Source organism: Heterodontus francisci, chromosome 8 (genome assembly GCF_036365525.1).
Source record: "Heterodontus francisci isolate sHetFra1 chromosome 8, sHetFra1.hap1, whole genome shotgun sequence".
NCBI lineage: Eukaryota > Metazoa > Chordata > Chondrichthyes > Heterodontiformes > Heterodontidae > Heterodontus > Heterodontus francisci.
In genome coordinates this window covers 135136654-135151302 of record NC_090378.1, presented here as the reverse complement: position 1 = coordinate 135151302, position 14649 = coordinate 135136654, and positions in this window count along the sequence as shown.

Here is a 14649-nt window from a genome sequence, read left to right as displayed (position 1 = left end):
CACTCTCTGACACTCTCTGACACTCTCTATCACTCTCTGACACTCTCAGACACTCACTATCACTCTCTGACACTCTCTGACAGTCTCTATCACTCTCTATCACTCTCTGACACTCTCTGACACTCTCTGAAACTCTCTATCACTCTTTATCACTCTCTGACACTCTTTGACACTCTCTGACACTCTCTTTCACTCTCTATCACTCTCTGACACTCTCTGACACTCTCTGACACTCTCAGACACTCTCAGACACTCTCTGAAACACTCTGAAACTCTCTATCACTCTCTATCACTCTCTGACACTCTCTGACACTCTCTGACACTCTCTATCACTCTCTGACACTCTCTGACACTCTCTGACACTCTCTGACACGCTCTGACACTCTCAGACACTCTCTGACACTCTCTGACACTCTCTATCATTCTCTGACACTCTCTGACACTCTCTGAAACTCTCTATCACTCTTTATCACTCTCTGACACTCTTTGACACTCTCTGACACTCTCTATCACTCTCTATCACTCTCTGACACTCTCTGACACTCTCTATCACTCTCTGACACTCTCTATCACTCTCAGACACTCTCTGACACTCTCTGACAGTCCCTGAAACTCTCTATCACTCTCTAACACTCCCTGACACTCTCTGACACTCTCTGACACTCTCTGACACTCTCTATCACTCTCTATCACTCTCTGACACTCTCAGACACTCACTATCACTCTCTGACACTCTCTGACACTCTCTGACAGTCTCTATCACTCTCTATCACTCTCTGACACTCTCAGACACTCTCAGACACACTCTGACACTCTCTGACACTCTCTGAAACTCTCTATCACTCTTTATTACTCTCTGAGACTCTTTGACACTCTCTGACACTCTCAGACACTCTCTGAAACACTCTGAAACTCTCTATCACTCTCTATCACTCTCTGACACTCTCTGACACTCTCTGACACTCTCTATCACTCTCTGACACTCTCTGACACTCTCTGACACTCTCTGACACTCTCTGACACGCTCTGACACTCTCTGACACTCTCTGACACTCTCTGACACTCTCTATCATTCTCTGACACTCTCTGACACTCTGAAACTCTCTATCACTCTTTATCACTCTCTGACACTCTTTGACACTCTCTGACACTCTCTATCACTCTCTATCACTCTCTGACACTCTCTGACACTCTCTATCACTCTCTATCACTCTCTGACACTCTCAGACACTCTCAGACACTCTCTGACACTCTCTGACAGTCCCTGAAACTCTCGATCACTCTCTATCACTCCCTGACACTCTCTGACACTCTCTGACACTCTCTGACACTCTCTATCACTCTCTATCACTCTCTGACACTCTCAGACACTCACTATCACTCTCTGACACTCTCTGACACTCTCTGACAGTCTCTGACACTCTCTATCACTCTCTGACACGCTCTGAAACTCTCAGACACTCTCTGACACTCTCTGACACTCTCTGACACTCTCTATCACTCTCTGACAGTCTCTGACACTCTCTATCACTCTCTATCACTCTCTGACACTCTCTGACACTCTCTGACACTCTCTATCACTCTCTATCACTCTCTGACACTCTCTGACACTCTCTGACACTCTCTATCACTCTCTATCACTCTCTGACACTCTCTGACACACTCTGACACTCTATCACTCTCTGACACTCTCTGACACTCTCTGACACTCTCTGACACTCTCTGACACTCTCTGACAGTCTCTATCACTCTCTATCACTCTCTGACACTCTCTGACACTCTCTGACACACTCTGACACTCTATCACTCTCTGACACTCTCTGACACTCTCTGACAGTCTCTGACAGTCTCTATCACTCTCTATCACTCTCAGACAGTCTCAGACACACTCTGACACTCTCTGAAACTCTCTATCACTCTCTATCACTCTCTGACACTCTCTGACACTCTCTGACACTCTCTATCACTCTCTATCACTCTCTGACACTCTCTGACACTCTCTGACACTCTCAGACACTCTCTGAAACACTCTGAAACTCTCTATCACTCTCTATCACTCTCTGACACTCTCTGACACTCTCTATCACTCTCTGACACTCTCTGACACTCTGACACGCTCGGACACTCTCAGACACTCTCTGACACTCTCTGACACTCTCTATCATTCTCTGACACTCTCTGACACTCTCTGAAACTCTCTATCACTCTTTATCACTCTCTGACACTCTTTGACACTCTCTGACACTCTCTATCACTCTCTATCACTCTCTGACACTCTCTGACACTCTCTATCACTCTTTATCACTCTCTATCACTCTCTGACACTCTCAGACACTCTCAGACACTCTCTGACACTCTCTGACACTCCCTGACACTCTCTGACAGTCTCTATCACTCTCTATCACTCTCAGACACTCTCTGACACTCTCTGACAGTCTCTGACACTCTCTATCACTCTCTGACACTCTCTGACACGCTCTGACACTCTCAGACACTCTCAGACACTCTCTGACACTCTCTATCACTCTCTGACACTCTCTGACACTCTCTGACACTCTCTGACAGTCTCTGACACTCTCTATCACTCTCTATCACTCTCTATCACTCTCTGACACTCTCTGACACTCACTATCACTCTCTGACACTCTCTGACACTCTCTGACAGTCTCTATCACTCTCTATCACTCTCAGACACTCTCTGACAGTCTCTGACACTCTCTATCACTCTCTATCACTCTCTATCACTCTCTGACACTCTCTGACACTCTCTGACAGTCTCTATCACTCTCTATCACTCTCTGACACTCTCTGACACTCTCTGACACTCTCTATCACTCTCTATCACTCTCAGACACTCTCTGACACTCTCAGACACTCTCTGACACTCTCAGACACTCGCTATCACTCTCTATCACTCTCTATCACTCTCTGACACTCTCTGACCCTCTCAGACACTCTCAGACACTCTCAGACACTCTCTGACACTCCCTGAAACTCTATATCACTCTCTATCACTCTCTATCACTCTCTGACACTCTCTGACACTCTCTGACACTCTCTATCACTCTCTGACACTCTCAGACACTCACTATCACTCTCTGACACTCTCTGACAGTCTCTATCACTCTCTATCACTCTCTGACACTCTCTGACACTCTCTGAAACTCTCTATCACTCTTTATCACTCTCTGACACTCTTTGACACTCTCTGACACTCTCTATCACTCTCTATCACTCTCTGACACTCTCTGACACTCTCTATCACTCTTTATCACTCTCTATCACTCTCTGACACTCTCAGACACTCTCAGACACTCTCTGACACTCTCTGACACTCCCTGACACTCTCTGACAGTCTCTATCACTCTCTATCACTCTCAGACACTCTCTGACACTCTCTGACAGTCTCTGACACTCTCTATCACTCTCTGACACTCTCTGACACGCTCTGACACTCTCAGACACTCTCAGACACTCTCTGACACTCTCTATCACTCTCTGACACTCTCTGACACTCTCTGACACTCTCTGACAGTCTCTGACACTCTCTATCACTCTCTATCACTCTCTATCACTCTCTGACACTCTCTGACACTCACTATCACTCTCTGACACTCTCTGACACTCTCTGACAGTCTCTATCACTCTCTATCACTCTCAGACACTCTCTGACAGTCTCTGACACTCTCTATCACTCTCTATCACTCTCTATCACTCTCTGACACTCTCTGACACTCTCTGACAGTCTCTATCACTCTCTATCACTCTCTGACACTCTCTGACACTCTCTGACACTCTCTATCACTCTCTATCACTCTCAGACACTCTCTGACACTCTCAGACACTCTCTGACACTCTCAGACACTCGCTATCACTCTCTATCACTCTCTATCACTCTCTGACACTCTCTGACCCTCTCAGACACTCTCAGACACTCTCTGACACTCCCTGAAACTCTATATCACTCTCTATCACTCTCTATCACTCTCTGACACTCTCTGACACTCTCTGACACTCTCTATCACTCTCTGAAACTCTCTGACACTCTCTGACACGCTCTGACACTCTCAGACACTCTCTGACACTCTCTGACACTCTCTATCATTCTCTGACACTCTCTGACACTCTCTATCACTCTCTATCACTCTCTGACAGTCTCTATCACTCTCTATCACTCTCTGACACTCTCTGACACTCTCTGACACTCTCTATCATTCTCTGACACTCTCTGACACTCTCTGAAACTCTCTGACACTCTCTGACACGCTCTGACACTCTCAGACACTCTCTGACACTCTCTGACACTCTCTATCATTCTCTGACACTCTCTGACACTCTCTATCACTCTCTATCACTCTCTGACACTCTCAGACACTCTCTGACACTCCCTGAAACTCTCTATCACTCTCTATCACTCTCTATCACTCTCTGACACTCTCTGACACTCTCAGACACTCACTATCACTCTCTGACACCCTCTGACACTCTCTGACAGTCTCTATCACTCTCTATCACTCTCAGACACACTCTGACACTCTCTGACACTCTCTGAAACTCTCTATCACTCTCTATCACTCTCTGACACTCTCTGAAACTCTCTGACACTCTCTATCACTCTCTATCACTCTCTGACACTCTCTGACACTCTCTGACACTCTCAGACACTCACTATCACTCTCTGACACTCTCTGACAGTCTCTGACAGTCTCTATCACTCTCTATCACTCTCAGACACTCTCAGACACACTCTGACACTCTCTGACACTCTCTGAAACTCTCTATCACTCTCTATCACTCTCTATCACTCTCTGACACTCTCTGACACTCTCTGACACTCTCTATCTCTCTCTATCACTCTCAGACACTCTCTGACACTCTCTGACACTCCCTGAAACTCTCTGTCACTCTCTATCACTCCCTGACACTCTCTGACACTCTCTGACACACTCTGACACTCTCTATCACTCTCTGACACTCTCAGACACTCACTATCACTCTCTGACACTCTCTGACAGTCTCTATCACTCTCTATCACTCTCCGACACTCTCAGACACACTCTGACACTCTCTGACACTCTCTGACAGTCGCTATCACTCTCTGACACTCTCTGACACTCTCTGACAGTCTCTATCACTCTCTATCACTCTCCGACACTCTCAGACACACTCTGACACTCTCTGACACTCTCTGAAACTCTCTATCACTCTCTATCACTCTCTGACACTCTCTGAAACTCTCTGACACTCTCTATCACTCTCTATCACTCTCTGACACTCTCTGACACTCTCTGACACTCTCTGACACTCTCAGACACTCTCTGAAACACTCTGAAACTCTCTATCACTCTCTATCACTCTCTGACACTCTCTGACACTCTCTGACACTCTCTATCACTATCTGACACTCTCTGACACTCTCTGACACGCTCTGACACTCTCAGACACTCTCTGACACTCTCTATCATTCTCTGACACTCTCTGACACTCTCAGACACTCTCTGACACTCTCTATCACTCTCTATCACTCTCTATCGCTCTCTGACACTCTCTATCACTCTCTGACACTCTCAGACACTCTCTGCCACTCTATGACACTCTCTGAAACTCTCCATCACTCTCTATCACTCTCTATCACTCTCTGACACTCTCTGACACTCTCTGACACTCTCTGACACTTTCTATCACTCTCTGACATTCTCTGACACTCTCTGAAACTCTCTATCACTCTCTGACACTCTCTATCACTCTCTGACACTCTCAGATACTCTCAGATACTCTCTGACACTCTCTGACAGTCTCTATCACTCTCTATCACTCTCAGACTCTCTCAGACACACTCTGACACTCTCTGACACTCTCTGACACTCTCTGAAACTCTCTATCACTCTCTGACACTCTCTGACACTCTCTGACACTCTCTGACACTCTCTGAAACTCTCTATCACTCTCTATCACTCTCTGACACTTTCTGACACTCTCTGAAACTCTCTATCACTCTCTATCACTCTCAGACACTCTCTGACACTCTCTGAAACTCTCTATCACTCTCTATCACTCCCTGACACTCTCTGACACTCTCTGACACTCTCTGACACTCTCTCTCACTCTCTGACACTCTCTGACACTCTCTGACACCCTCTATCACTCTCTGACACTCTCAGACACTCTCAGACACACTCTGACACTCTCTGACACTCTGTGAAACTCTCTATCACTCTCTATCACTCTCTGACACTCTCTGACACTCTCTGACACTCTCTGACACTCTCTATCACTCTCTATCACTCTCTGACACTCTCTGACACTCTCTGACACTCTCAGACACTCTCTGAAACACTCTGAAACTCTCTATCACTCTCTATCACTCTCTGACACTCTCTGACACTCTCTGACACTCTCTATCACTCTCTGACACTCTCTGACACGCTCTGACACTCTCAGACACTCTCTGACACTCTCTGAAACTCTCTATCACTCTATATCGCTCTCTGACACTCTCTATCACTCTCTGACACTCTCAGACACTCTCTGCCACTCTCTGACACTCTCTGAAACTCTCCATCACTCTCTATCACTCTCTATCACTCTCTGACACTCTTTGACACTCTCTGACACTCTCTGACACTTTCTATCACTCTCTGACACTCTCTGACACTCTCTGACACTCTCTGACACTCTCTGACACTCTCTGACACTCTCTGAAACTCTCTATCACTCTCTATCACTCTCTACCACTTCTGACACTCTCTGACACTCTCTGACACTCTCTATCACTCTCTATCACTCTCTGACACTCTCTGACACTCTCTGACACTCTCTATCACTCGCTGTCACTCCCTGACACTCTCTGACACTCTCTATCACTCTCTATCTCTCTCTGACACTCTCTGACACTCTCTGACACTCTCTGACACTCTCTATCACTCTCTATCACTCTCTGACACTCTCTGACACTCTCTATCACTCGCTGTCACTCCCTGACACTCTCTGACACTCTCTATCACTCTCTATCACTCTCTGACACTCTCTGACACTCTCTGACACTCTCTGACACTCTCTATCACTCTCTATCACTCTCTGACACTCTCTGACACTCTCAGACACTCACTATCACTCTCTGACACTCTCTGACACTCTCTGACAGTCTCTATCACTCTCTATCACTCTCAGACACTCTCAGACACACTCTGACACTCTCTGACACTCTCTGAAACTCTCTATCACTCTCTATCACTCTCTGACACTCTCTGACACTCTCTGACACTCTCTATCACTCTCTATCACTCTCTGACACTCTCTGACACTCTCTGACACTCTCTGACACTCTCAGACACTCTCTGAAACACTCTGAAACTCTCTATCACTCTCTGACACTCTCTGACACTCTCTGACACTCTCTATCACTCTCTGACACTCTCTGACACGCTCTGACACTCTCAGACACTCACTATCACTCTCTGACACTCTCTGACACTCTCTGACAGTCTCTATCACTCTCTATCACTCTCAGACACTCTCAGACACACTCTGACACTCTCTGACACTCTCTGAAACTCTCTATCACTCTCTATCACTCTCTGACACTCTCTGACACTCTCTGACACTCTCTATCACTCTCTATCACTCTCTGACACTCTCTGACACTCTCTGACACTCTCAGACACTCTCTGAAACACTCTGAAACTCTCTATCACTCTCTGACACTCTCTGACACTCTCTGACACTCTCTATCACTCTCTGACACTCTCTGACACGCTCTGACACTCTCAGACACTCACTATCACTCTCTGACACTCTCTGACACTCTCTGACAGTCTCTATCACTCTCTATCACTCTCAGACACTCTCAGACACACTCTGACACTCTCTATCACTCTCTATCACTCTCTGACACGCTCTGACACTCTCAGACACTCTCTGACACTCTCTGACACTCTCTATCATTCTCTGACACTCTCTGACACTCTCTGAAACTCTCTATCACTCTTTATCACTCTCTGACACTCTTTGACAGTCTCTGACACTCTCTATCACTCTCTATCACTCTCTGACACTCTCAGACACTCTCTGACACTCTCTGACACTCCCTGAAACTCTCTATCACTCTCTATCACTCCCTGACACTCTCTGACACTCTCTGACACTCTCTATCACTCTCTATCACTCTCTGACACTCCCAGAAACTCACTATCACTCTCTGACACTCTCTGACACTCTCTGACAGTCTCTATCACTCTCTATCACTCTCAGACACTCTCAGACACACTCTGACACTCTCTGAAACTCTCTATCACTCTCTATCACTTTCTGACACTCTCCGAAACTCTCTGACACTCTCTATCACTCTCCATCACTCTCAGACACTCTCTGAAACACTCTGAAACTCTCTATCACTCTCTATCACTCTCTGACACTCTCTGACACTCTCTGACACTCTCTATCACTCTCTGACACTCTCTGACACACTCTGACACGCTCTGACACTCTCAGACACTCTCTGACACTCTCTGACACTCTCTATCATTCTCTGACACTCTCTGACACTCTCAGACACTGTCTGACACTCTCTATCACTCTCTATCACTCTCTGACACTCTCTGACACTCTCTGACACTCTCTATCACTCTCTATCACTCTCTGACACTCTCTGACATTCTCTGACACTCTCTGACACTCTCTATCACTCTCTGACACTCTCAGACACTCTCTGACACTCTCTGAAACTCTCTATCACTCTCTATCGCTCTCTGACACTCTCTATCACTCTCTGACACTCTCAGACACTCTCTGCCACTCTCTGACACTCTCTGACACTCTCTGAAGCTCTCCATCACTCTCTATCACTCTCTGACACTCTCTGACACTCTCAGACACTCTCTGACACTCTCTGACACTCTCTGAAACTCTCAGACACTCTCAGATACTCTCTGACACTCTCTGACACTCTCTGACACTCTCAGACACTCTCTGACACTCTCTATCACTCTCTATCACTCTCTGACACTCTCAGACATTCTCTGACACTCTCTGAAACTCTCTATCACTCTCTATCACTCTCTATCACTCCCTGACACTCTCTGACACTCTCTGACACTCTCTATCACTCTCTATCACTCTCTGACACTCTCTGACACTCTCTGACACTCTCTGACACCCTCTATCACTCTCTGACACTCTCAGACACTCTCTGACACTCTCTATCACTCTCTATCATTCTCTGACACTCTCAGACACTCTCTGAAACTCTCTATCACTCTCTATCACTCTCTGACACTCTCTGACACACTCTGACACTCTCTATCACTCTCTGACACTCTCAGACACTCTCAGACACTCTCTGAAACTCTCTATCACTCTCTATCACTCTCTGACACTCTCTGAATCTCTCAGACACTCTCTGACAATCTCTGACACTCTCTATCACTCTCTGACACTCTCTGACACTCTCTGACACTCTCTATCACTCTCTGACACTCTCTGACAGTCTCTATCACTCTCTATCACTCTCTGACACTCTCTGACACTGTCAGACACTCTCTGACACTCTCTGACTCTCACTGAAACTCTCTATCACTCTCTGACACTCTCTGACACTCTCTGACACTCTCTGACACTTTCTATCACTCTCTGACACTATCTGACACTCTCAGACATTCTCAGACACTCTCTGAAACTCTCTATCACTCTCTATCACTCTCTGACACTCTCTGACACTCTCTGACACTCTCTGACACTCTCTGAAACTCTCTATCACTCTCTATCACTCTCTGACACTCTCTGACACTCTCTGACACTCTCTGACACACTCTATCACTCACTGTCACTCTCTGACACTCTCAGACACTCTCAGACACTCTCTGAAACTCTCTGAAATTCTCTATCACGCTCTATCACTCTCTGACACTCTCTGACACTCTCTGACACTCTCTGACACTCTCTGACAGTCTCTATCACACTCTATCACTCTCTGACACTCTCTGACACTCTCAGACACTATCTGACACTCTCTGACACTCTCTGAAACTCTCTATCACTCTCTATCACTCTCTGACACTCTCTGACACTCTCAGACACTCTCATACACTCTCTGAAACTCTCTGAAACTCTCTATCACTCTCTATCACACTCTGAAACTCTCTAACACTCTCTGACACTCTCTATCACTCTCTGACACCCTCTGACACTCTCTGACACTCGCAGACACTCTCTGACACTCTCTGACACTCTCTATCACTCTCTGACACTCTCTGACACTCTCAGACACTCTCTATCACTCTCTATCACTCTCTGAATCTCTCTGACACTCTCTGACACTCTCTGACACTCTCTATCACTCTCTATCACTCTCTGACACTCTCTGACATTCTCTGACACTCTCTGACACTCTCTATCACTCTCTGACACTCTCAGACACTCTCTGACACTCTCAGACACTCTCTGACACCCTCTGACTCTCTCTATCACTCTCTATCACTCTCTGACACTCTCAGACACTCTCTGACACTGTCTGAAACACTCTATCAATCTCTATCACTCTCTGACACTCTCTGACACGCTCTATCACTTTCTGACACTCTCAGACACTCTCTGCCACTCTCTGCCACTCTCTGACACTCTCTGAAACTCTCTATCACTCTCTGACACTCTCTGACACTCTCTGACACTCTCTGACACTCTCTATCACTCTCTGACACTCTCAGACACTCTCTGACACTCTCTGACACTCTCTGAAACTCTCTATCACTTTCTATCACTCTCTGACACTCTCTATCACTCTCTGACACTCTCAGACACTCTCTGACACTCTCTGAAACTCTCTATCACTCTCTATCACTCTCTGACACTCTCTGAATCTCTCAGACACTCTCTGACACTCTCTGACACTCTCTATCACTCTCTGACACTCTCTGACACTCTCAGACACTCTCTGACGCTCTCTGAAACTCTATATCACTCTCTATCACTCTCTGACACTCTCAGACACTGTCTGACACTCTCTATCACTCTCTATCACTCTCTGACACTCTCTGACACTCTCTGACACTCTCTATCACTCTCTATCACTCTCTGACACTCTCTGACATTCTCTGACACTCTCTGACACTCTCTATCACTCTCTGACACTCTCAGACACTCTCTGACACTCTCTGAAACTCTCTATCACTCTCTATCGCTCTCTGACACTCTCTATCACTCTCTGACACTCTCAGACACTCTCTGCCACTCTCTGACACTCTCTGACACTCTCTGACACTCTCTGAAACTCTCCATCACTCTCTATCACTCTCTGACACTCTCTGACACTCTCTGACACTCTCTGACACTTTCTATCACTCTCTGACACTCTCAGACACTCTCTGACACTCTCTGAAACTCTCTATCACTCTCTGACACTCTCTATCACTCTCTGACACTCTCAGACACTCTCAGATACTCTCTGACACTCTCTGACACTCTCTGACACTCTCAGACACTCTCTGACACTCTCTATCACTCTCTATCACTCTCTGACACTCTCAGACATTCTCTGACACTCTCTGAAACTCTCTATCACTCTCTATCACTCTCTATCACTCTCTATCACTCCCTGACACTCTCTGACACTCTCTGACACTCTCTATCACTCTCTATCACTCTCTGACACTCTCTGACACTCTCTGACACTCTCGGACACCCTCTATCACTCTCTGACACTCTCAGACACTCTCTGACACTCTCTATCACTCTCTATCATTCTCTGACACTCTCAGACACTCTCTGAAACTCTCTATCACTCTCTATCACTCTCTGACACTCTCTGACACACTCTGACACTCTCTATCACTCTCAGACACTCTCAGACACTCTCAGACACTCTCTGACACTCTCTGACACTCTCTGACACACTCTGACACTCTCTATCACACTCAGACACTCTCTATCACACTCTGACACTCTCTGACACTCTCAGACACTCTCTGACACTCTCTGAAACTCTCTATCACTCTCTATCACTCTCTATCACTCGCTGACACTCTCTGACACTCTCTGACACTCTCTGACACTCTCTATCACTCTCTATCACTCTCTGACACTCTCTGACACCCTCTATCACTCTCTGACACTGTCTGAAACACTCTATCACACTCTATCACACTCTATCACTCTCTGACACTCTCTGACACTCTCTGAAACTCTCTATCACTCTCTATCACTCTCTATCACTTTCTATCACTCTCTGACACTCTCTGACACTCTCTATCACTCTCTGACACTCTCTGACACTCTCTGACACTCTCTGAAACTCTCTATCACTCTCTATCACTCTCTGACACTCTCTGAATCTCTCAGACACTCTCTGACAATCTCTGACACTCTCTATCACTCTCTGACACTCTCTGACACTCTCTGACACTCTCTGACACTCTCTGACACTCTCTATCACTCTCTGACACTCTCTGACAGTCTCTATCACTCTCTATCACTCTCTGACACTCTCTGACACTGTCAGACACTCTCTGACACTCTCTGACTCTCACTGAAACTCTCTATCACTCTCTATCACTCTCTGACACTCTCTGACACTCTCTGACACTCTCTGACACTTTCTATCACTCTCTGACACTATCTGACACTCTCAGACATTCTCAGACACTCTCTGAAACGCTCTATCACTCTCTATCACTCTCTATCACTCTCTGACACTCTCTGACACTCTCTGACACTCTCTGAAACTCTCTATCACTCTCTATCACTCTCTGACACTCTCTGACACTCTCTGACACTCTCTGAAACTCTCTATCACTCTCTATCACTTTCTGACACTCTCCGAAACTCTCTGACACTCTCTATCACTCTCCATCACTCTCAGACACTCTCTGAAACACTCTGAAACTCTCTATCACTCTCTATCACTCTCTGACACTCTCTGACACTCTCTGACACGCTCTATCACTCTCTGACACTCTCTGACACTCTCTGACACGCTCTGACACTCTCAGACACTCTCTGACACTCTCTGACACTCTCTATCATTCTCTGACACTCTCTGACACTCTCAGACACTGTCTGACACTCTCTATCACTCTCTATCACTCTCTGACACTCTCTGACACTCTCTGACACTCTCTATCACTCTCTATCACTCTCTGACACTCTCTGACATTCTCTGACACTCTCTGACACTCTCTATCACTCTCTGACACTCTCAGACACTCTCTGACACTCTCTGAAACTCTCTATCACTCTCTATCGCTCTCTGACACTCTCTATCACTCTCTGACACTCTCAGACACTCTCTGCCACTCTCTGACACTCTCTGACACTCTCTGAAGCTCTCCATCACTCTCTATCACTCTCTGACACTCTCTGACACTCTCTGACACTCTCAGACACTCTCTGACACTCTCTGACACTCTCTGAAACTCTCTATCACTCTCTGACACTCTCTATCACTCTCTGACACTCTCAGACACTCTCAGATACTCTCAGACACTCTCAGATACTCTCTGACACTCTCTGACACTCTCTGACACTCTCAGACACTCTCTGACACTCTCTATCACTCTCTATCACTCTCTGACACTCTCAGACATTCTCTGACACTCTCTGAAACTCTCTATCACTCTCTATCACTCTCTATCACTCCCTGACACTCTCTGACACTCTCTGACACTCTCTATCACTCTCTATCACTCTCTGACACTCTCTGACACTCTCTGACACTCTCTGACACCCTCTATCACTCTCTGACACTCTCAGACACTCTCTGACACTCTCTATCACTCTCTATCATTCTCTGACACTCTCAGACACTCTCTGAAACTCTCTATCACTCTCTATCACTCTCTGACACTCTCTGACACACTCTGACACTCTCTATCACTCTCTGACACTCTCTATCACTCTCTGACACTCTCTATCACTCTCTGACACTCTCATACACTCTCTGACACTCTCTGACATACTCTGACACTCTCTATCACACTCAGACACTCTCTATCACACTCTGACACTCTCTGACACTCTCAGACACTCTCTGACACTCTCTGAAACTCTCTATCACTCTCTATCACTCTCTATCACTCTCTATCACTCTCTGACACTCTCTGACACTCTCTGACACTCTCTACCACTCTCTATCACTCTCTGACACTCTCTGACACCCTCTATCACTCTCTGACACTGTCTGAAACACTCTATCACACTCTATCACTCTCTGACACTCTCTGACACTCTCTATCACTTTCTGACACTCTCAGACACTCTCTGCCACTCTCTGACACTCTCTGAAACTCTCTATCACTCTCTATCACTCTCTGACACTCTCTGACACTCTCTGACACTCTCTGACACTCTCTGACACTCTCTATCACTCTCTGACACTCTCTGACACTCTCTATCACTTTCTATCACTCTCTGACACTCTCTGACACTCTCTATCACTCTCTGACACTCTCAGACACTCTCTGACACTCTCTGAAACTCTCTATCACTCTCTATCACTCTCTGACACTCTCTGAATCTCTCAGACACTCTCTGACAATCTCTGACACTCTCTATCACTCTCTGACACTCTCTGACACTCTCTGACACTCTCTATCACTCTCTGACACTCTCTGACAGTCTCTATCACTCTCTATCACTCTCTGACACTCTCTGACACTGTCA